This window comes from Cebidichthys violaceus, unplaced genomic scaffold (assembly GCF_023349555.1).
Source record: "Cebidichthys violaceus isolate CVI_PGR_0920_01 unplaced genomic scaffold, fCebVio1.0.p SCAF_23, whole genome shotgun sequence".
NCBI lineage: Eukaryota > Metazoa > Chordata > Actinopteri > Perciformes > Stichaeidae > Cebidichthys > Cebidichthys violaceus.
In genome coordinates this window covers 5895546-5917507 of record NW_027176406.1, presented here as the reverse complement: position 1 = coordinate 5917507, position 21962 = coordinate 5895546, and the positions used below count along the sequence as shown (strand labels likewise).

Sequence of the window (21962 nt, the reverse complement as noted above, 5' to 3'; positions counted from 1 at the left end):
ATCCTGCGGTTATGATATCCTGCGAGAGCTAAGCCTCTGTGAATCGCTCGACCCGCTATAGATCCAGACCAATGGAGGTCCTCTAGGACATGTGTTGTTTAGCAATGCTAGCTGTCTGTTCCAGGAAATAACCTGGAGCTCTTATCGCTATTGTTGCACATCTGATTTAAGAGGTGGCAGCTGAGAGCTAGACGGCAGAGCCAGAGGGACCTGTCAGGCAATTTGGACCTGTTTCTTTTGAGTTACCAAGCCAAAATGTTTCACCTCTGCTTGGGGATGTGTAAAAAATTACGTAATGCTCTTTTTTTCCCCAGACAATTTGAACTGAAATACGAAATGCCCTTTGCTGCCTTTGATTCCAAGGACAGACAGCTATTTGTTTGAATAATGCCTCGTCATTTATTTCTATTTGAGTAATTGACAATCTCAAATGAATGACGCAAATTCCCTGAATATTCCAAACAACATAAAAACTGCTCTTTGTTCAAGTGTATGTTGGATGGCTCAATACAATGGCCACTAACAATTACTGTTGTTTGTTCAAGAGTACTTACCTTTCATTTGATTACACTGTCTAACAAATAAAATTACAAAAGGAGAGGATGCGTGCGTGATTGTAGGTTGAGGGGGAGCAGCAAGGATTAAAAACAAACCTCTCGGAAAACACAATAACTGTCCGGTTCACAAAATGTCCCCGAGCAACAATCTACCATGCAGCTTTCCTAATGCAGAGGTTCTAGTGACAGTGAGGGAAAAAGCCCCCTGCATCATCCGTCTTACACAACTTTCCTTGCCTTGAATGAGGCCTTCGTGCATTTTTTATCACAACATTCACTAATGTAGCTTTGTTTCTGAAATATCTCACAGAGACATCAACCGAGAAGATGCAGCACAACTCCAAAGTCGCTTCGTGTATTATTCCTGCTTGCCGTGCTTTGACTAAATAAGCCGCTCATACCTTAGGGCTGCAGATGTTACACTGAGCAGAAACGTGCTGAACGAGAGCCTCACTATCTGATAATAGGGTGAAGCAGAGTTCAGTGGATACCGAGCATCATGCTGTTACATGTTCTGCGACTTGGCTGCTGCAGAGAAGACGATGCACCACTTCAAGTAAATAGCACTCTTATCCGTTTCTGAGTAAGCTTCAGCTATTTGACGGTAAAACTGCTGGTGTTTTCTATGCAGTGGCTGATTGAAAGATAATGTTCTGTGCAGAAAACTAACTTCGGTCTTCACTCAGTCTTGGTCTCTCTTTCTTTCTGTAAGCTGTTGTGCAACCATTAACACATCATCACATCTAAATGGATTAACTATTGTTTGCATTTCAGCTGTTTGTTTGTTTTTTTTGCCTGGCCTGTCTACTTTTACGTCAGTAAGGGATTTCCAACATTCCCCACAAATTATTTTGAAAAACCCCAGAGAACTTGCCTATTGTTGCATGTGGAGCCAGATTTTTGATCTGATTTCAGATGTATTTTATATTTTCAATGTATTGGGCACCCATTCGAAGCAGATATACAAGATACATTGCCAATAGCAATTTTCAGAAAGTGTCAAAGTGTTTTTGAGGAGGATGTTTCTGTAAAAGTACATTTTACTTGCATAATCAACAGAACCTCAACACGACCAAGGCAAAGTTACAGACCAGATCACTGTGTCTTAACAGGAAATTCATCCTGACAAAAGCATCCTGTTGATGTTCTACTTATTACCAAAAGACACATCAGCAAGTAATAAATAAAAGTGGATCAGTGGTTTGATTTGCAGTAACAGCATCTCAGCAAATCTGTTACAACAAAACCCAAAAGAATCTCAGTTCTCCCTGGAAGCTTTCTATAGCCGATGGTTCTTTAGCTGTACATATACCAATTACAATAAATAAAGAGGAAGCTTTCCCTCAGCTGCTTATTAAACTCTATTAGCAACAAAAAAACTTTTTTCTGCAGTGTGTGCCAGTGCCAATGTTTTAAACTTGCACAAACACTGAGAGCAGCCGCCTTTTGTATCATCCCAACACAAATAGTGTTCTCTATGCAATGGATTTCTCCAAGTGTGACTAGTGAATATCTGTGATTCTATTTGAGTTGAGAAAAAAACTGCTTCTTTGATTGATCTTTGATCCTGAGGAACTGCTGCCAAGAGGCAGTTTACTGTTGATGTTTTTGATTGCTGAAAAACATTCTGCTGTGCAATTGAATCATAGCTGTGCTATAGTGGTAAGAAATGCAACACCACACAACAAAATTAACCCAAACAATTTTCACCAATAGCTGACTCAGCTCAAGACTTTTGGGGTCAAAAAAAGACGAAGACAATTGAAAATTGGCAACCCCACTTTAAACCGTTTCATTGATGAGTTTGACCGTGTAGCGTTCAAAGTCTCAAAACATGCAGTCTCACCAAGTCTACATAATGCAGGTTGTGTCTGTGATTGATTATCCATAAAACATGTTCTTCGCTTAACAACCACATTGCTGGTAGCCTAATTTGGTCAGTCTGTCTGAGGGATTCAGTTGTCACGTCTGTTAGGGGATGTAATCGTTTGCTGCCTGTTGGCATTCGCTCCGTTGGTGTTTGGAAAATGTAAAGTCCAAGGTTTTGATCGTTGTTCTACATTATATACCTTTTCCTTTTCCTTGCCTCAGTGAACATGATCATTTTAGTTGAAGTGTTTGCTGAAGTGTTCCTTTTTTTATAGCCTTCCTAAAATATTCCACAACTGGGCCCAAGCTGCTCTTACATGAATGCATTTTAGACATGTGCTCAAAAGTCAACGGGACATTGTACTTCACAGAATATGTAAGTGGAATGTGTCAGCACAAATGAGTTTTGTTGAAGAATCAACATTTCTCACTCGAGTATGCAAATAGCCATTAGATGTGCTTAAAATGTGCTTTGCGTTTACAGAGAAATTTACAGGATTACAGCAGCATAGTGGATAGTGCAAACAAGATGCATAGTTAAAAACAAGATTATAAATATTATAAATAAGTAGTGCTGGGCAAGTTAACGCATTAATATCGCGTTAACGCATTAATTAATTAACGGCGACAATTATTTTATCGGGTGTTATTTTATCAAGTTTTTTTTTATTATTAAGCAGACATTTTTAACAGGAACCGGTGTTACAGCTTAACCAGGGACCCTGTTAACTGGAGACCTTTAGCCGAATGCGTCAATTTGCAACAGCTGCCATAACTACGACAACAACAGACGCATCGGTTAAACCATAACACCAGGCAGCAAGAGGTGAACAGCAGTTTGTGTGGCGTCTCTTCCGTCTTTTCCTGCTTCCTTCACCTACATTCCCCTGGGTCCTAAGTCCCTCCAAGCACATCTTCTTATAACCCTCTATGTACCAACGTACATTTATAAATAATACCACACATATTACACTCTAATCAGCGTTGCATATGTGTCTGACCAAAATACCAAAAAAAGCAAAAAAAAAATTGCTTTTTTTGCAATAATTTTGTTTAGAATATGTATAATAAGCATATCATTTAGTTATCGCTGACAATTTAAGAAACATGAAAAAAAACGTAGATAGGTTTGCAGTTTTCAAGGTGTATATTTCAAATTGCATCTATTACACACATGAAAATAAAGTTGTGAACACCGGCTGAATATCTATTATCAGAATCATTATAACTGTATTTTATCTGTTACAGTGTAAAGGGAATACTGCTGTTAAAAATAACGTTTGTTTGTTGTTTAAAGTGTTTGTAAACCAAATGTTATTGCACTTTTTTTCATATAGCAGTACTTTTAAAATAAAAGTGTGCAATACACTACTTTTTAATTCATTATTGAATTTTGCACATAAAAAATATATTTGTAATCGTTGCACAGCACTATAAATAAGTAATAAACAGTAAGAATACTAACTAAGTAAAAAAGTAAAAAGTCCACAATAACTAAAATATAACTATAACTAAAAACTAAAAAATATTATATATACAGACAGAATAATTGTATTGCACAAATACAGTGAATCACTAATTGTTAATAGTAAGACACAGTAGTAACATGATTATCTGATTGTTCATCACCTGTCTCCTCAGCTTCCAGAGATGTTTTATTGAGAGAAAAACATACAGTATTTATACCCTAATAAAGGATATTTTCATTGACCAACACCCAAACTATTTTCGTTATCATTACATTATTGTGTCTTTCTCATGCAAAAGCATGACAGGAACAATAGTGTGTGCGCGATATGGAAGAGATAGTGTTAAGCCTAACAGCACACATGGTTTCAGCTGCTTTGTGTGGCTAACCTCTGAACTGCTTAAAACGTTTGTCACTGACCCTGTTACATTGTGAAGCAACAGAGTGCGACTCATCTGCGTCGCATCGCGGCTCCAGTGACCCAGCAGCTGGATGCTCAATGCCTCTTCTGTGTGCAGGCTATTGTCAACATTCAACTATTCAGAGGTCACATCTGATATATGTGGGCGGGAGACAATGACAAACGATTGTATAACATTTGAGATGTACCTTTTATTGTGTCAGAGTGTGTACGGGGATTTTCTATGGGTGTGTGGGAAGTGTTGGATGCTGTTTCATACACTCTTCTATGAGGTGTGTTGGACCTTTTGATCTATGCCTGCTGTGAAGCAACAACAGCCCAACAGGGAGCCTTTGATTATCAGTTACCATGTTCACCATCCTACACTGTTTCTACAGTTTCATAAACCGAGTGAATTTATTTGTAGTAATCATCACTGCAGAGGAGGAACCCACATTGGACTTGTTGAAGATTAAAGAAAGGGATGGATTAATTGTCTTAAAACATATCTTGGCTGATATTAGCTTATTGCAGATATATTGGTGTATATGTTTGTTGTTAAGAAACAAAAAAATAGAACAAATGTCAAACTATAGGTTTGAGCTAATTTAGCCAACCTGGTCTCACAAAAATAAGTGAAACTACCACGACCCTTTACCAACGCATTACTTGGTGGTGGCACGTAATGTGTTGTGTGGCTTAGGATCCATTTTCGTGGTTGACACATGAACTAAAGGCATCCACATGAATATGCAATGGACAGAGCTAGTGACGCAGGATAAACAGATTACTTATGTCAGACGTGAGGGGAGACTTTCAACTGTGAGACAAAAACTGAATAATGCGGCAGTTTGTTTGTTATTTAAATTAATAAATAATCAAAATGTGAATGGTAAAGTCGTGAACGCATTAAATACAATGACTTCATCATCTTGTTACTCAGTCACTGATCATGACAAAAAGCGGGGATTTGTGCTGGCAAATTGACATTTCTGTTGTGGTTGTTGCCCACAGTGTATTTTGGTAACTGTAACAATAAAGCCTCATCGCATTGCAGTTTTGTTGTCAAAGATTAAAAATGTTTGTCTTGTAGCTATCAAAACGACATGTTGCTGTCAATCCTCTCTACCTTGTGTTATGGCCATACTGTTAACTACGTACAGTTTGTTACCCACATATCACTTAAATTGAGTAAATTATCTGCTAGTCCAAGAATGAGAAGGAAATGTGATCCTCCCTCAAAATTGTACATAATCTGCCCTCAGCTGCTTATTTCAGTTGATATATATTCATGAGGTTATTGAAACTGTTTAGTGCTTTTCATCACAAGCTGTTCCAACTGTTTCCATTACACAAGTGAACAAAATGAACAAAGCTGGCCCACACAGCGGGCCTAAGCCACTGGCATCACTGGTTACGCATGTGTCAATACATACATATAGTCTTTGCAATGTAGAAATAATAAAACAAGAATCAGAATCTGAGAAAATCTAATCGCACTGAAAGGTGCTTGTAACACTCTAATGAAAGAATGCAAAAACACTGCATTGATAGATGATACCAGTGAAACTCATTAACCGCTAACTCAGCATAGCAGGAGTCAAAGTTATCTGCTCAAAGCAATTTTGAGTGTTTGAGCAACTTAAACATACACATTTGATGTTTTTATAAAATATAATACAACATTATTATGTAAACTACCAACCATGATAACAACTAGTTAGAATGGGCTCTACTGAGACCTTCTACAGCACTAAAATACTGCCTATACTTTAATGCATTGGTGGTAATAAAAATATAACACTGACTGGTCACTCTGCATAATGAGTATTTTTCTCGTAAATGTTTCTCATAATACTTACCTACTTTTAAGTAATATTTGAATAGATGCATGAAGTAAAGCATCTGAATACTTCTTCACACACTGCAACCAGATAAATAATCCCCACCAATCACTGGCTGATTATCGCATTGAGGGACCATGCATAACTTATAACTTAAATCCAGTGGCAAAGTGTTTCATCAGGGCAACAAATGCAAGCCAGTGGTTTGTGACTGTACATTTCTACTAAAGCAGCATATAAAGCACAAAACTAGCATTTCAAAGCTGTCTCTTGAGAATTAGAAGGACTACAGTGTCACAGTAGTAAATCTCCAGGAAACATACACCACCAATTGCCTGAGATTTTGTATAAACAAAGCAAGCAAGAAGAGAAGCGAACAGACATTTCACCTGCCAACACTTGCAAATTAGCATTACGAAATGCATTATTTCTGCTAAGAATATGGTACTGCTGTTCGTTTTGGGGTGTGAACAATCAAAACCACATGATAAACCTGCATAATTAAGTCCGATGGGGACTGGGTTTGTTAAGGGAAATAAACAAATACAGATTGTAAAGAAAGGAAAAAAAACATGCCTTTCACTGTCTCTGAACCCAGTTTGTCCCCCGAGAGTAAAATACGACTTGGCAGAGTCACAAAGCAGATCTGAAAACTTCAAAGAGACACAATCAACACTTTCAGCAGACATGGGGACACTAATGAGACTGCTCCTGATAGATGATGCGTGTACTGTATAGTCGACGGATGGGATTATTTAGAAAGACTATGGACAGAAATGAGGCTCCAGAACAAAACAAAAAATAGAGAGGAGACGTATAAAGACAAAAGGAAGACACAAAGGATGTACAGTAAATTACGTGACTTTGTCACGTAATTCCAATGTCGCCACATTCAGAGATATTCCCAATTTGTACTATATTTACACACAAAAATACTCTGATTTTAAATGTTTAATATGTTCAGAGGAGGAACTCGCAAAAGCCTCTCAATGCCCTCTGTAAAGTTAAATGTTTATGAGGTAACTCTAAATAGACCTGGGTGAGCCCTAAGTGTGTATCCACACAGCTCTATTGTACGTCCAGCTCTTATGGATGCTGGCAGGCAGTGTTTATGTGCAGTAATCCTCTGAGCATCTCCATGCAGCTCTGTCACTCCGCCATAAGCCTGGAATTTATTAAACACTTGGCTTGTCATAGACAGTGGCAAAACTGCATTGATACCATACATAGATACACCAACTCTCTAAAACTTTATTTAGCAAAGCAGCACAGCTCCAAAAAAAAACATAACTTACAAAGGAGAAGCTGCAAGAGGAAGAGGTCAGGGACTCCTTAATGGAAACACAGATTTGGAACATTTGAAAAGAGGTAATTATTGGTTGGTGCACTTCACATCTTCAACACTATCAGATCAGGTAAAAAAAGGAAAAGTAAACCATAAAGCCAGCGCAGATAATGGCTTCATAGGTTTCTTCTCATTTCTACCAGTTGTTGTTTTTGTAAAAACAAACTACACATCTCCTCTTGTGTAGGAGGAAAGAGAGACTTTACGCCATAGAAGCTTTAAACGGTAGACGTTCAAGCATTAATCATATGGATGTTTGTTGAATCACTATTGTAATAGAGAGAATAAGGTTGGTATTGTTTTATGTTTTTATAATCACCAAATCCTCTGAGGAGACCATAACAAACAATGAATGTATGCCACTGACAAGCGTGTGTAGCCTCAGTCTGTACCAGAACTTTAGCGCTATACGATCATTCCACTGGATGACAAATTGCTTTGATTCAGAGAGATATATTAATATGAGCAACGTTGTGGCTCTAGATGATGATGATGAATTAATTGCCTTTGAACTAGATTTATTTCTCCCACTGTGAAACATAAAGTAGATTGTGGTGATTTGTCTTTATTTCACTTGGCTCGGCTCCCACCCCTCCTCCTCTTTATCGCTGGTATTCCTCATCTGTATTATCTCACTCCATTTCCCCCTCTTAGCATCTGTATCACCCTTAATCTAAATGAACTCAATTCCTCACAACCACTTGGCAGAGAAAAGCAAAGCGACGCATCCATCTTCTCAGCTATATACACATTATGCTCTGCCACTTGCTCTCACTCACCCACACAAACACACACTTACAGTAGATGCTTAAAGCCATCATTATGTAAACTTTCGCCTCAAGTGCTCTGTAATGCTCCCAAAATAATTTCGGCTCGCCAGAGGTGTCTGGTTGGTGGTTTTTTTTCCATGCATACTAAGTTGTTGTTTTGTAGTTGTCTCCAGCTGCTTGTTAGCAACAAAAAAATCAAAGGTGCCTCAGTGTATTTAATCTTAAAGAGCCATCTCTGTTAGGCAGCTACGCTTACGTTTTAGTTGTGTTCTGAGCTGCAGAGATGCCTAAATAGCCCTTAAGTGGCATGTATTCTCCCATGAAGAGATCAGGGTTCACTTGTTGCAAGTGACCCCACTTATGAATGAATTAACCACACAAACAGCCTGGGTCGCTGGACCAGACATTATCTACAAGCACAAATTTGATGCAGTAAAAAGCCAAAAAGAGAGCGCATCCATGAATGTGGACTGTATATCATCAGTCCTTTAATAATACATACAGCTTTATTATTTCACAGGTCTGCACATCGTAACATAACTTACAAGTTACAAGCATCCTGCCTGCCATCACAGAAAACATGAACTGCGCAGCAGCAAAAGTCATCCATGAGAAAAAGTGGTGCGACGCAAACGAGAAATTAACATCTCAATCAACAGCGAGCAGCAGAGTGAGCGAGGGAAGGAGAGCAGCTCTGGTAGATGTAGATGTAATATAGGTCAACAATGTTCCTCCTACGGTCTATACATTCCATCTGGGGATTTGTGTGCTGCTATAATACAGTCATGTCACTAAAATATGTAACTCTACATATAAACTATAATATAGGACCTATACTATACTTATATCCATTATTTTTTATTATTGATTAATCATTTAGTCTGTAAAACATCAGCAAAAAATACAAATTGTCTTGTTATATCCAACCAACAGTCCAAAATCCAATTAGTTTACTTTCTTAGACAACCAAATAAATTATGTCGACCTACTATTAATTCACCTTTAGCTAGGATTAAAAATGAATACCAAACAAAATCTAAGATGTTAACACTATTTGCTTTAGAATATCAAAGAAGTGAGAGAAAAATCAACAAAGCAAAAACCTCTGGGTCAAAATCTGATTATCAAAATAAAAAAAATGTTGCTGCACAAATTTAAACATTTACCAAATGTATGCATTTGATTGTCTTGAAACATTCTGCATATCTTCTTTTTAAAAAGAATCAGAGAAATTTTAGATAGAAATTGTCAAAAAAAGGAAATGAGTGAGCCCTGGATGAAGTACAACAGACAGGAAGACAGGAAGAGTCACACAGAGCAAAACTTTCAGCATGTCTTACTGCTGTAGATGTATTTCTACAGCTTCTCTGGGTGATAATATCATGATAACCAAACACGCTATAAAAGGACATGCAAAGAGAGGTGGATTGAATTGAAATGTGTCCGTCTTCCACTTGCTCATATGTTTGCAGATAAGATCTGCTGTGCTGTTGGATAGATGTTGTGTGAGGCTGTCTTGAGCTCCTGAAAGAACCTTCAGTAGTTGAACACAGGCCTGTGGAGAACATAAATAATACTCCATAGAAGCTGCTGGTGTGCAATGAATATTTGATGTGTTTAGTTAACGTCAACGCAGCATAGCTAATGGCAGCTCTTTGGAGGAGGGGAGAGGAGGTTTGACAGGAAAGAGCTGTAAAGACGACAGACATGAATCACTGTGCAGCTACAGGCAGGTGAGAGGGGTCATGAATTATCTTTGTCTTGCATATAAATTTTCACCAGGTGTGTTCGGACTCAATACAGACCACATTTTAGCGGACGCCCAACAGAAAACCTACAGATTTGGCATACCTATTTATCAGCATGATATGATGGCAATTAATCAAATGATCTATTATGTTTCTAATTCAAAGTGAACGTTTTCAGTGCTTGTTTGTGTCACTTCTTTGGAGTTGTTCCCATGCAGAAAGAACATGCACAGTTATAATAGTTTTTTTTATATTATAGCTCTATTTTTAATGCATCTTGACCCATAAACCCATCACAAACTGTTTTTGTTTTTCCATGGCTCTAAGGATAGATTAGATGGATTGCCATAAAATGGGATTCATGGTGCCCAGAGGCTGAATTTGGTGATCCCTGACCTTCCCTCTACCACAATGTTATTATTTGTATTTTTGAGGGAAATGTCTCAACATCTATTGAATGAATGGTCGTCAAATTTGATAAAGATATTCATGTCGCCCTCATGATGAACTGTAATCATGTTGGTGGTCACAATTTCAATTTGTCCAACATTTTGATTTTTGATTAAATACCTGCAAAACTAATGACACCATCAGTCTCAGCTGAACTCTGACTTTTATGCTTGCAAAAGTTACCATGCTAACATGCTAAACTAAGATGAGTGTGGCTGTTTGAAACAACTCTAAAAACGTCTGATTTCTGAGGACGTTGGACAAAGAAGTAGTTCATTCCAACTTGAACTACTTCTTTTCAAGCATCACACAACCTTTAGTCTCATTTTTCCACAGAAAACGTTAGAAGCAGGGCGTGACATTAACATGTTTTTCTTAGATAACTTAATACTGTACAGATGAATGTCTAAAATATGATGATCACACACAGTAGATTATAATGTGCAGCAAATAGCACATATGGCTGGCAGGGTACTGTCAGAGACATGAATAAATTACTTCATCCTGTAAATGTTATTCTTGGCGAATTTTGTGTGAGCCAAAACAATATTTCAATGTTTGTAAGAGATGCTTTTGTACAGCGTGTTGATTAAGCACTAAATGAGCACTACAGCTAGAGGGTGTTTCCGGTGTTCTTTTGACAGCCCTCAGCAAGGAGTGTGTGTGTGCGTGTGTGTGCGTGTGTGTGTGTGCGTGTGTGTGTGTGATGGAGGCCAATGTCTCCTGCTGTGTACACACAACATGTGGAGGCCCAAGTCCCGCCCCTCGAGCTCAAAAACACACTGACATCAGCAGTCTCTTCGGTGACGCATGCAGGCGGACATGTTGTTTTTCAACTCTGACAAACAATCACCGCCAAGGAAAACTGAAGAGAAAAGCTTCATTCATCGAAAGTTAACACAGACAAAAACACACTCCTCTGGAAGACATCAATCTGTAACTGTTTGTAATTTAAATCCCTTCATTTACATCCAGCCCTCATTCCAAACTGTTTAGCTGTTGCAGCACTAATTATAAGCAGCACTGCAGCTGTGACTACTGAAATCACTTATGGACATTTGGAATAACTTTTACATTTACTCTAAGTCTACTGAAGGTGTTGTGTTGTTTGAAATTTCAAACTTTAAAATTGTTAACGGTTTTCATATCACATCAAGCAATTTAAAAAATAAGATTAAGAGTTATCACGGTATCATATGAACATTTAATGTCATATAACATGTGTCATTATCAATAAAACAACAGGTTTTTCCCTGAGATGCGTTTATATGTCCTATATATTCTTATTACATGCCTATAGAGCATATTTCTAAATTGTATTATACAGTGTTGTGAACCTGAGTTTCAAAAATAAATCTCTCCCTCTGGTGGGAGTAATCTCCACTCCTGTGAATACTGTATGCTGCATAGCTCACAGTGCATGAACTGTGCTCATATACACTTTTATCTTGTATTAAAATGCACACACGCAACTCCTGCGACTATATGCAAAGTTCATGTGTATTTTCAAACACGTCTTCTCCTCAAAGCTGGGGGGAAAGTAAGCCAAGACTCCTCCTGTGGTTTCATCATTTTATACTGGCACATTTTCTGGTTGAGGTCTCTTGGCCAAATGACGCTCTGGAGCTCAGTTGGAAGCAAAACCTATAATGAATAGTCTAAAGTCATGGTCCATTTCATGAGCAGTGGTTTAGTGGAAGGGTTGTTTGGCTTTTTTAGCTGTTTTTTAGGTGTTGAAAACATAACAAGAAATATACTGCACTTCACTACTATTGTGGTTGTTTGGGATCACAGTTGTGATCAGACCTTTGCAGTCAGAGCCCCCAAACTGGGCAGCAATTACCCTTGTCAGACCATTTGTTTTTGTTTTTCAAATGTTCTGTTCTGTGCGACAGTTTGATTTTTAAATTACATTTGGAACCAAAAACACTAGAAGTTAAAAGATTGCTTTCTTTCCGACTCAAAGGATATAATCAGCAGCTACTTTATGTTTGTGTTTTTCCTTTTTTCTCTTGAGTTTCTTTCAGACTTTTTGTTTGTCGCATGAGGACCTAATTTACAGCAAACCATCCTGATTTGTTTCTTTTGACTCGTACAGATGGAAACTACTTATATGCCTGGGGACATAAAATCAGTTTAAATCAATCTGCTCTTTCTCTGTATTATTAATGTAAATCACTATAATCTGAAAACAATTTACTTTATCTACCATTTTTAGATATATTTGTCATTGTTGCTTTTATTTGCTTTCACCCTTGTTTGAGTGTTTTTATTCCTGTGAAGCCTTGCAAAAGATTAGTCTTTTTATATGCTTGGTGAAGGATTAGGCACATCCAATTGTGCAACAGAAGCACCTGATATTTAAATCAATGACCTTATGTAGTCATTTCATAAAAAAAAGTGAAAATCACAAAAGTTAGCGTAGAACTGTTTTAAAAAAAAAAAAAGGTTCACTCTATCATAAGCGGTGGACCAGAATTTACAGATAATTTGTTTGTGGCAGGAGAAGTTGTCATGTGTTTGGCGTGCGATTCAAAGCCCATGGCAAAGGCATAGTTGCAACAGTTTCCAGTTGAGCAGTTGATGAGATAAAGCGACTGTTGTTTGTGCTCTGTACTGTGATAATAGGCCATGTTGGGGAGCAAAAAGCAGCTACACTTGACCCTCGACCCATACACAAGTTGTGAGAGAGGAGGGGTTATTTTTAGAGCCTAACAGTGTGGATCTGAGCAAACAGAAAATGGCTCAATACCGTTACCTCCTCCGGGGATTTACAAAGCAGTTCAGAGAAAAGCAAAACCTTTTTGTACTCTTTTATCTTCCTCTGCTGGTATTGATTATCCCGCGTTAAATCTCTATGCTCTGTTCTCCACCCTGCATGGAAATGTTTACGTGTTTACCGAAGAGGTATTTTACTTCCCACAAGACTGGCAGGTTAAGTGAGCCGTGATATGAACACAATTGCCCCCTTTCAAACTCTTAAATCTGATCTCCAACTTGACCAACAATGACCCGGGAATAGCCCCGTGCCTTGTTCAGTCAACACTGGAGTGTGTAGGTTGGTCATTAGTGAGTAATCACATAAGCCACATTGAGCCTGATTGTGTGATTCATCTCAGAGCACAAGACAGCACAAGTGATGTGTTTCCATCATTACAACCCACTGGCTGCTCTCAGACCAACATGATTTATCTGAGTCCTCTGAGATAACTCCAGTCGCGACCTATGAAGTAGATAACTCAGTCGACAAAACATTATCTTTGATTGAATTTAATGGGCAGGTTGATTGTCTGTAGAGTGAAATTTACCAGAGACCCAAGTATGTTATGTTAAGTGTTAACATATGGGAGGGAGCACTAAATTATTATTGGTCCACATGCATTGAGTTAAAGTATCAAATACCTCTGGCTCTCCACTCTCAGCACCATACTTTGTTCATTTTATATAATCAACGTGTTGACAGTTTAAAATGTGGGACTTCAAGATACTTACAATATTTCCTAATTAAGTTATAAGTTGCTGTTTTTATCATGCAATCCTAGCTGGCTAGTTTGAGGTTACCCATAAGAAAGAAATGTCTTGTTTCAAACAAACATTTCATACCAAATTAAGCAACACAGACTTTGGAGCACCATGTCCTATAATGCCTGAAATAAGGTCTCGCTCTTATCAGCTCTGTGTGATCTGCCAACCCCAAAATAGAGTTGTATATTAACATAAAGTCAAACTGAAATTAAGAAAATGAAAAAATCCTAAGAAATTGGTAGGTGGGCGTGAATTATCTTTGTTCTGGCTGATAATGCTGGTACTGTAATTTGATAGGTCTAATGTCTGTGTAGGCGGGCACTAAAAATAGTTAATAAAACCACTAAAGTTCAAGCAGACACACAGTGAACCAGCTGGTGCTGTTAGCTGTTGCTTTTTGCTGTTATGACCATCTGTGATTTGAGCACTGTTTGTTCCTGAGCGAAATACAATGTTATTAGCGCTACGCGTCCTGCCAAATGCTATATAACCACCGCTATGTGAGCTTGTTAAAAAACATCTTGCATCAACATTGGCTGCTTATACAAGACCATGAGGTGTTGCAGTCATGGCATCTCCTAGCAACGCCCTCAAATGTCAGTCTCATGCTACCATGGAAACACCTGTTTCAACAAATATGTCAAAAAATTGTTTTGCTCTCTTTTGAAAAGTTATGCAAAACAGCTGCAGTGTAATTGTGTCTATATCTACATACATCCATTTGGGGAGTACAATTTTCTGTTGAAGTTAATAAATAATACTAACTGTACGTTACAATGTCTGAACCAATATCGTGCTCATGTAATAATCATACTTGAAATGCGAGAAAGGGCACAAACTGCAGAAACTCTTTTTCTGCAACAGCTCATGAACAAACAGGACTTCCCTTTAAAGAATGAGCCATTATTAATGACAGCAACATTAACAGCGAGCAGGTATTGAACTAAAATAGTGCATAAATGAATCTCTCTACTTCCATTAACTGTGCCAGCTCTAACTACAGTGAACCTCACACACACTGGGATGCTATAATCCTCAAACTATTCGTTGTGGGATTTTCTTGAACTGATTGAGTGAAGACAGGATTTACATGTGTCAGTGGCTGGTAGCTGATAGCCAAAGGGAATGTGGTGACTCTTCGTGCTGTAAAGCTGAAAATGAAAACCAATTACAAAACCAAGAATGAATCGATGCAATGATTTTCTCCAGAGCACTGCACGTTGTTTATGATATTAAATAGGTTTCTTATGTTCAGTTTGTGTGGAAGTGGAAAAAGGAATGCCACAATGTTTTCTGACAGTGGTAAAACACACTTACAAACACAAACATATAAAATACAAGTTAAAAAATAACAACACTTTTTAGCTCCTTTTTGTTGACAAAAATGCTCAAGCGCTGATTCCCTTTGAGCGACGCTGCAGAAACATTTGAAGCTGTCCGCCATGCGGGGACGTATGACTCGGTCCGTTTGATTAATCTTGTCGTTTTTCCACTTTAGAGCCAGCAGCATCCAAACATTGTCTGGATTTGTTCACAAGGGCAGGAAGGTACGCCGTTGGCAGCCACCCAGACCAAAGTAAGTGATGGAATGTGTTGCACTTTATATCTGATTTCTGAGAATGAAAGGCAACCGACGCTGACCAGAGACCTGAGAGCCAAGGCACCGCTCAGAGCACAACCCACTCTGCGCTGTGTGACATGTCTATTCTGATGTATCTCAATAAAAAAACATCCCTTTTAAAAAAACAACAATGGCGTTAGCAAACCACTGTGTGTGTCCTCCACTATCTCAAGTGGTTTTCTGTTGCTATAGTAAGTGCATCCGTTTATTGCTCGATAAAAAACAAATAAGTAATTTGATTTCCTCTTAGAGGTAAAGAGCTCCTTACAAGAAGAGGTTTCAATAGAGGAAGTGACAGCACTGGCACATTGTTGCGTGTGATTTAATAAACTCTTAACTTATCCGTTTAACCCAGCACGTACCTGAAAGTTGGACACCAAAATCGGCCATCAAATTGTGGCCCCAAGCAACATGGGAGTCGATTTCTATTCAGTAAGCGGTAGATGTTTCCTGCCACTAACAGGAAGGGATTGGTTCTGATTCTTCCCGCTCAATTGTGTATTTAGACACTGTGTACATGAACATGTACAGTACATGAGTGTTTCTGAGAGTGTGAAGGAAAGAAAGTGTGCACATATTGTTTTGTTTTTTTCATGTGAATCAATGGTAAATGAAGTCTACTCTAAAAGTGACTATAATTGTTTTGACCAATATCATTTGATTCAAGAATGTCAAACTGTATGAAATACAAGTGAAAAAAGGTGCATGCATCATCTCTGAGGTGATGACTTTTGTCCCTATCTTTGAATGTTATTATTTGATTCTCATGTACCTATGTGCACACATACAGTATGGGTGTGTTTACAGAGGTACATAGGTGTTATGAGCTGAGTGGCACACATGGCTAAGTGAAGCCCAGCGGCGGTATCCACACCGACCCTTATCGCCACTCTGTTACAATCCAGAGTGACAGCTCTTTGTAGTGGAAGCTATTCTTAGCCCTCCTGGGTCTGTCGCAGGGGTCCGCTCGTACCGCAGCCTGTAGAGCAGCACTATGGACATCCATAGTCACTTGATGGCTGCTGACACCCCCGTCACACCTGTCCACCGCACCACCACAGGTCATCATCCAGCTGAGGATGTCGTGACCCTCTGTATCCTTTGTAATTGCAATTGCAATTTGTTTCAATCTCATTCTTTCTAGCAGAATGGAGTACAGAAAGAAACACAAAGAGCCATTGTGTTTCTCTCTTCTCCTTTTTCATCTTGTTAGATGGCTCATATTCAGGGAACCACACAAGGCAGCGAGACATTAGAGATATGTCTTCTCTCTTCCCTTCTCAAGCATTCGCCTCTCTTTAACCTCAATCTTGAAGGATGCCAATCATCTTGTGCCATACACCTTCATGGAGCGACCGAATGCATTTCAAAGTGTTGGACAAGACGTTTCTAAGTGGCAATCATTGGTAAAGATGTACTATGCACTCAAGTTCAGAGAACCATTGATCTCTGTCATGTGTCCTCCCCATCTTTGATTTATTCCTCACTGGACGTCTTCACCATATTTCTCCAGCAGCCACAAAGCTGAATGTTTACAGACGGGATAACTCTTGTCTCTGCAGCCTGAGTGCTCGACTCAGCGACTTACAGATCAAAGACGTGCAGGACAAGCACAGGTTTGTGGACAAAGAAAGCCCTAAAGTGCTCTGCAGACAGCGCTGTGATATAGTGTATGTCTGTTTGACCTGAATCTGGATGCCTCCCCATCATTTTTTATATTCTTCTTCTATAAACGAGTGTATGTGAAGTTAAGATTTCCTTTTCAATTGGTTACATAAAAGTAGATGCCACTAAATCCTACACACTGCTCTTTTAACATGGTTATATTATTTTTGACATATCAAAGAGTCAAGGGAAAACTTAAATAATCCTGTGGAGTGAAGCATATAATTTAGCCCTCCCTCACCCCCGCAGTCATTATCATACAGTCCCTTAATCGGTTATAAAAGTTTGTTAGGCACAAATCTACCAGCTGGGTACGACTATTTCACTTGACTCCAATACAAATCACTTTCTTTCAAAACGTTTATAAAAGTGCAATTTTCTTGATTCCACTGTGATTCTTTAAGATTTTAACATTCCTTTCTTGACAAAGTCCTAAATAAATATGTCTTGAAGGCTCAATGTAAGACTTAATGACTAATTTTGACGAATAGACCTTGCACCGTCATCATATGAGACTAACGGTATGTAAGTCAACTGCGACCAACTGTAATTACTCATCTCTGTGGCCTTCTGCTGAGATAACATGTGGATCTTTGAGACCACAACACCTCACTCTAACAAAGCAAACATCCACAGCATTAGCCATCAGCAGTGTATGTATCCATGCTTTGAACAAGAATAGTTTTCCTACCACATAAAAGCATTCGCACCTTGATGACAAATCACAGCTGAGATCACACTATATGATACCGATGCTGTTTTCCTTCAGGCGCAAAATTACACAGACACAGTGAGCAAGGAGAGTGCAGTCATTTGAATATCAACGCATCTTTTCTCACACTCTGTGGAAAGAGGTACATACAGCACTCTAAAGGGTGAAAAGGTCAGAAAGCACTCACTGCTATCAGTGTTAGCCCCTTGCGCCGCATCACATTCTCAGTCATTTAGCTGGCGAGCTTTTCAAATGCACATTGTGCTGCATCTATATGAGGGTCAAATGAACAAATGCATCCCCTAACCCCGAATCGGCACATATTTATCCACATGCATAATGGAACTCACGACTGAGAAAAGTTCACCCTGCTGATTAAAGTAGCACTTAGACAGCAGAGGATTTCTTTATGCATCACAAAACTGCACTGATGTGTATTTTGTATGCATTGAAGCACCTGTACCAGCCACTAATGTTTGTAGATTACCACTAAAGACACCATACAGCGAGCCATCACTCATTCATGGAGTGCATCTGTATGCACAGGGGCTGATGCTTCAGCAAGAGGCGTGCATATCACTGCAACAGATGTGTTGGGGTGTGAGAGGTGTTTACCTAACAATAGGTCCATGTATTAGCTCACTCTGTGAGGTGGAATACAAGTTACACAAGGGACTGAGACATGTTGTTCTCTCCCTTTCTGTGATGCTGCCTAAGTGGCTCTAATTAGGATCAAAATCACTCCCAGACATTTAACTCCCATACCAATTAATTTGTATTTATTCAGTGTACATCATGTACACAAAGTGTACACAGCGAAGCACTAATGTGTTTATTCTGCCTGGTACATGATTAGACACATTTGTCTAATGTACAGCACAGGATGCCCATGGTGTGTGTGTGTGTGTGTGTGTGTGTGTGTGTGTGTGTGTGTGTGTGTGTGTGTGTGTGTATATATATATATATATACACATATATATATATATATATATATTTACAATATGCCTTAGAAAAGAAAAGTTCTTTGTGAAATAAATGTATAAATAAGAAATGCAAACATGTCGTGTTAATTATTTGTTGAAAGTCTTGAGCTCCTACACGTCCTCAGTAGTTTTAGGCTTTAACATGTTTCATAATTCTGTAAGAAATACAATATATTGCACAAAGAGGGCAGAATAACTATTCAAAATCTTAATTTGTTTGTCTTTAATTTTGATGTATTTGACTGAGCTGATGTGGTCTGCAGAATGCAAAAGAGCTTTCATTGTACAGTACACGGGGTGGACACAATAACAGAAACACCTTACCACAGAATAAAATGCAACAATTTACAGCATCCAAATTACTTTAACGTTACATCCTGCATCATAGTATTTGTAGAATGTTCTGCATTGTAATATGCTGAGTGTGTTCAACCCTATGCAGCCTGATTATTTTTTTCTCCTCATGAAGCGGCTACATTGTACATTTTTATTTTTTATTTTAATGACATAACATATTTCGTTTATGCAGCACAAACTGATTTTTCTAATTAAAATAGTTTAAGAGATGGTGCAGTTGTGTTTCATGGGTGCTTTAACAGTCAATGTGATGTTAACCTAGGTAACAGTGCATTATTGTAGATATACCTTGACATCCACTCAACTAAAACACACGTGTGGTTTGACAGACAGGGAAGCAGACAGAGGCTGTTTGAACAGTAGCGATAAGTGACACTAACTGCAGCTGCTGGAATTCTGATTCCAGAAATTATAGTCTCAACATGTGAAGAAGAAGAAAAATCACAAGCCTATTAAGTGACCAAAAACGTCAATGCTGCACTCAATAAGTCGTTTAAATCGCACTTCGAAATAAACATGTTTACAATTTCCCTATGGAGAAGCAGTTTTATCGCGAGGTTTTCTATAGCCTATAATCAGTTTTAAAGTTAGTGATATTTCACTTGAAGCACACGTGGGAATATCATCAGATTAAATAATTGGAAAACAAATTACCGTTGACAGCACGGGATTCCGCTGATGTCCCCAATCTGTACTGCTCATCTTCTGGGCAGCATTGGCAGACAATATTTCCTCTCAGTTCAAGTGACTCCGCTGTAATCCAACTTTCAAAATAAATTACCGCGTGCGTTCAGCTTCACGTTGGGAAGAAGTCCTCTGTCCTGTCAGCGACTGTATATACCTTTAACTGTTTTTGCGTTTGAAACAAAAGGATTGAATGGAAATTAAATTTAAAAAGAGTAAACGTTTGAGCTCTGGTCGCAGTTGGCACCGGGGTCTGAATGAGCGCGAGTCGCGCCGCTGTTAACTTGCGCTCCTTGGTCCGTGTGATGTAAGAGGGATGGGTGGGGGGGTTACACTAGACCCAAGACCAGGGGCGTCGAATGTGTGTGTTTGAGTTTATTTCACATATTGACAGATTTCTGACCATCATGGATTGTTGAAAGCAACAAGATTTGCTGGACTGCACCCCCATGTAAAAATAGTAAAAGCTTGAATCAATATCACCATGAAACTTTCTTAGTTGATTACTGACATTATTGGCAATTTTTTTGTTGGTATTACAAGTTGTATGAAAATGTATCTTTGAATATGCTAATTTGGTCCCATTCCATAAGTGCTAATTTGCTTACATTTTCATAACCAAAATACTGTCAACAGCCATACAAAATATATGTGCAAATGAGGTTTTATTTCATGCTAACTTTTAATGAATTTAGGAAAAAATCTATACAGACACAAATAGACAAAGTGTAATTAAATAATCACCTAAATGTGTATTCTGGATGCTATCCTTTCACATGAAAGATGTTACGGAAGCAACGTAGCCCAAAATCTCTATATTGATCAGTGTATGAATAAAGTTTTTGGTCTTCCATTAATATTCACTGTAGGATTGTGTCTACTTGTTTATTTGTTTGTTAGGTTTTTTTTCCATTGTAGACCAGTTCACAGTTGTAAACATAAATATTCCAGATGTGTCCCAGTGCATTTGCCATTGCGGTGTATGTGAATGTCATCAGCTGACAGGAAGTAAACGTCAGAATCAGAATCAGCTTTATTGGCCATGTATGATATGCAAATGGACCCAAGTTGTTGCCAAGCAATGCAATTCTGTTGAGAATGGTCTTTAGCCCGCAGCTTAACTATATGTGCATTGAGGGGACTCAATAAATGTCATGTACAACACTCATTAAAGGGAAAGCTCAACACTTTGGCAAATATGTTGTTTGCTTTCTTGTCCAGACTTAGATTAGAAGATACTCACGTCTGTAAAGGTAACTTAATTAAGTTACACCAGCAGCCAGTTAATTTAGCTTAGCATAAGGACTGCACAGTGGGAAACAGCCTGGCTCTGTCCAAAGGTAACAAAATCTGCCTCACAGCACCTCTAGAGATAATCGATGCCACCAGCAGCGACTCCACAGAGTTACTGGTCCGAGCCCTGAAATAGCCCGGCATAACCCTGGTTAAACGTCACATCATTTGTTGTTTTTACTCTTCAGTGAGAGCGGTAGTTTTAGATCTTCTGATCTAAATGTTGGCAAGAAAGTAAGGAAATGTGTTTTCTAAAATGTCAAACTACTGAGCAGAAATAGGTTTCGGTCACACCTCTAATAAGCACTCAGCTATTATTTTGCAAGAATTGGTTATACGTATTTTTACCTTTGGCAAGACCATTTCATTTGTTATACAGAACAGAACTATAGCTTTTACTGTATTAAAAGGCTTTGGGGCAGGAATAGTTATTTACTACAAAATGGGTTGAATTTGGTGTGGTCACCACTGAAATGCCAAGTTGATCTAAACAATGTGTTCCTTAGTGATTTTCATGCTAGACTGAATCTTAATTTATGTTTTAAGAAGAGAATCCATCACACAAGAACTGTGGACTGTGTTGTACTCTACGGTCAGATGGATGTGTTCACAAAGGATCAGACTGAAAGAGAGCTAGTAAAAATGCATCTAATACCATCGGCATTTCAAGA

The 21962-nt window shown here is 38.5% G+C and overlaps 1 protein-coding gene across 1 annotated transcript in view; it reads right to left on the bottom strand.

Moving 5' to 3' along the window:
* gcgra (glucagon receptor a) overlaps window positions 1-20226 on the bottom strand; it is a 34346-nt gene extending 14120 nt beyond the window's left edge. Inside the window, exon 1 of the mRNA XM_068718729.1 lies at window positions 19969-20226. The gene's annotated coding sequence lies outside the window, so the exon portion shown is untranslated. The remainder of the gene's footprint in view (window positions 1-19968) is intronic.
* Between the last annotated feature and the right edge of the window lie 1736 nt (window positions 20227-21962).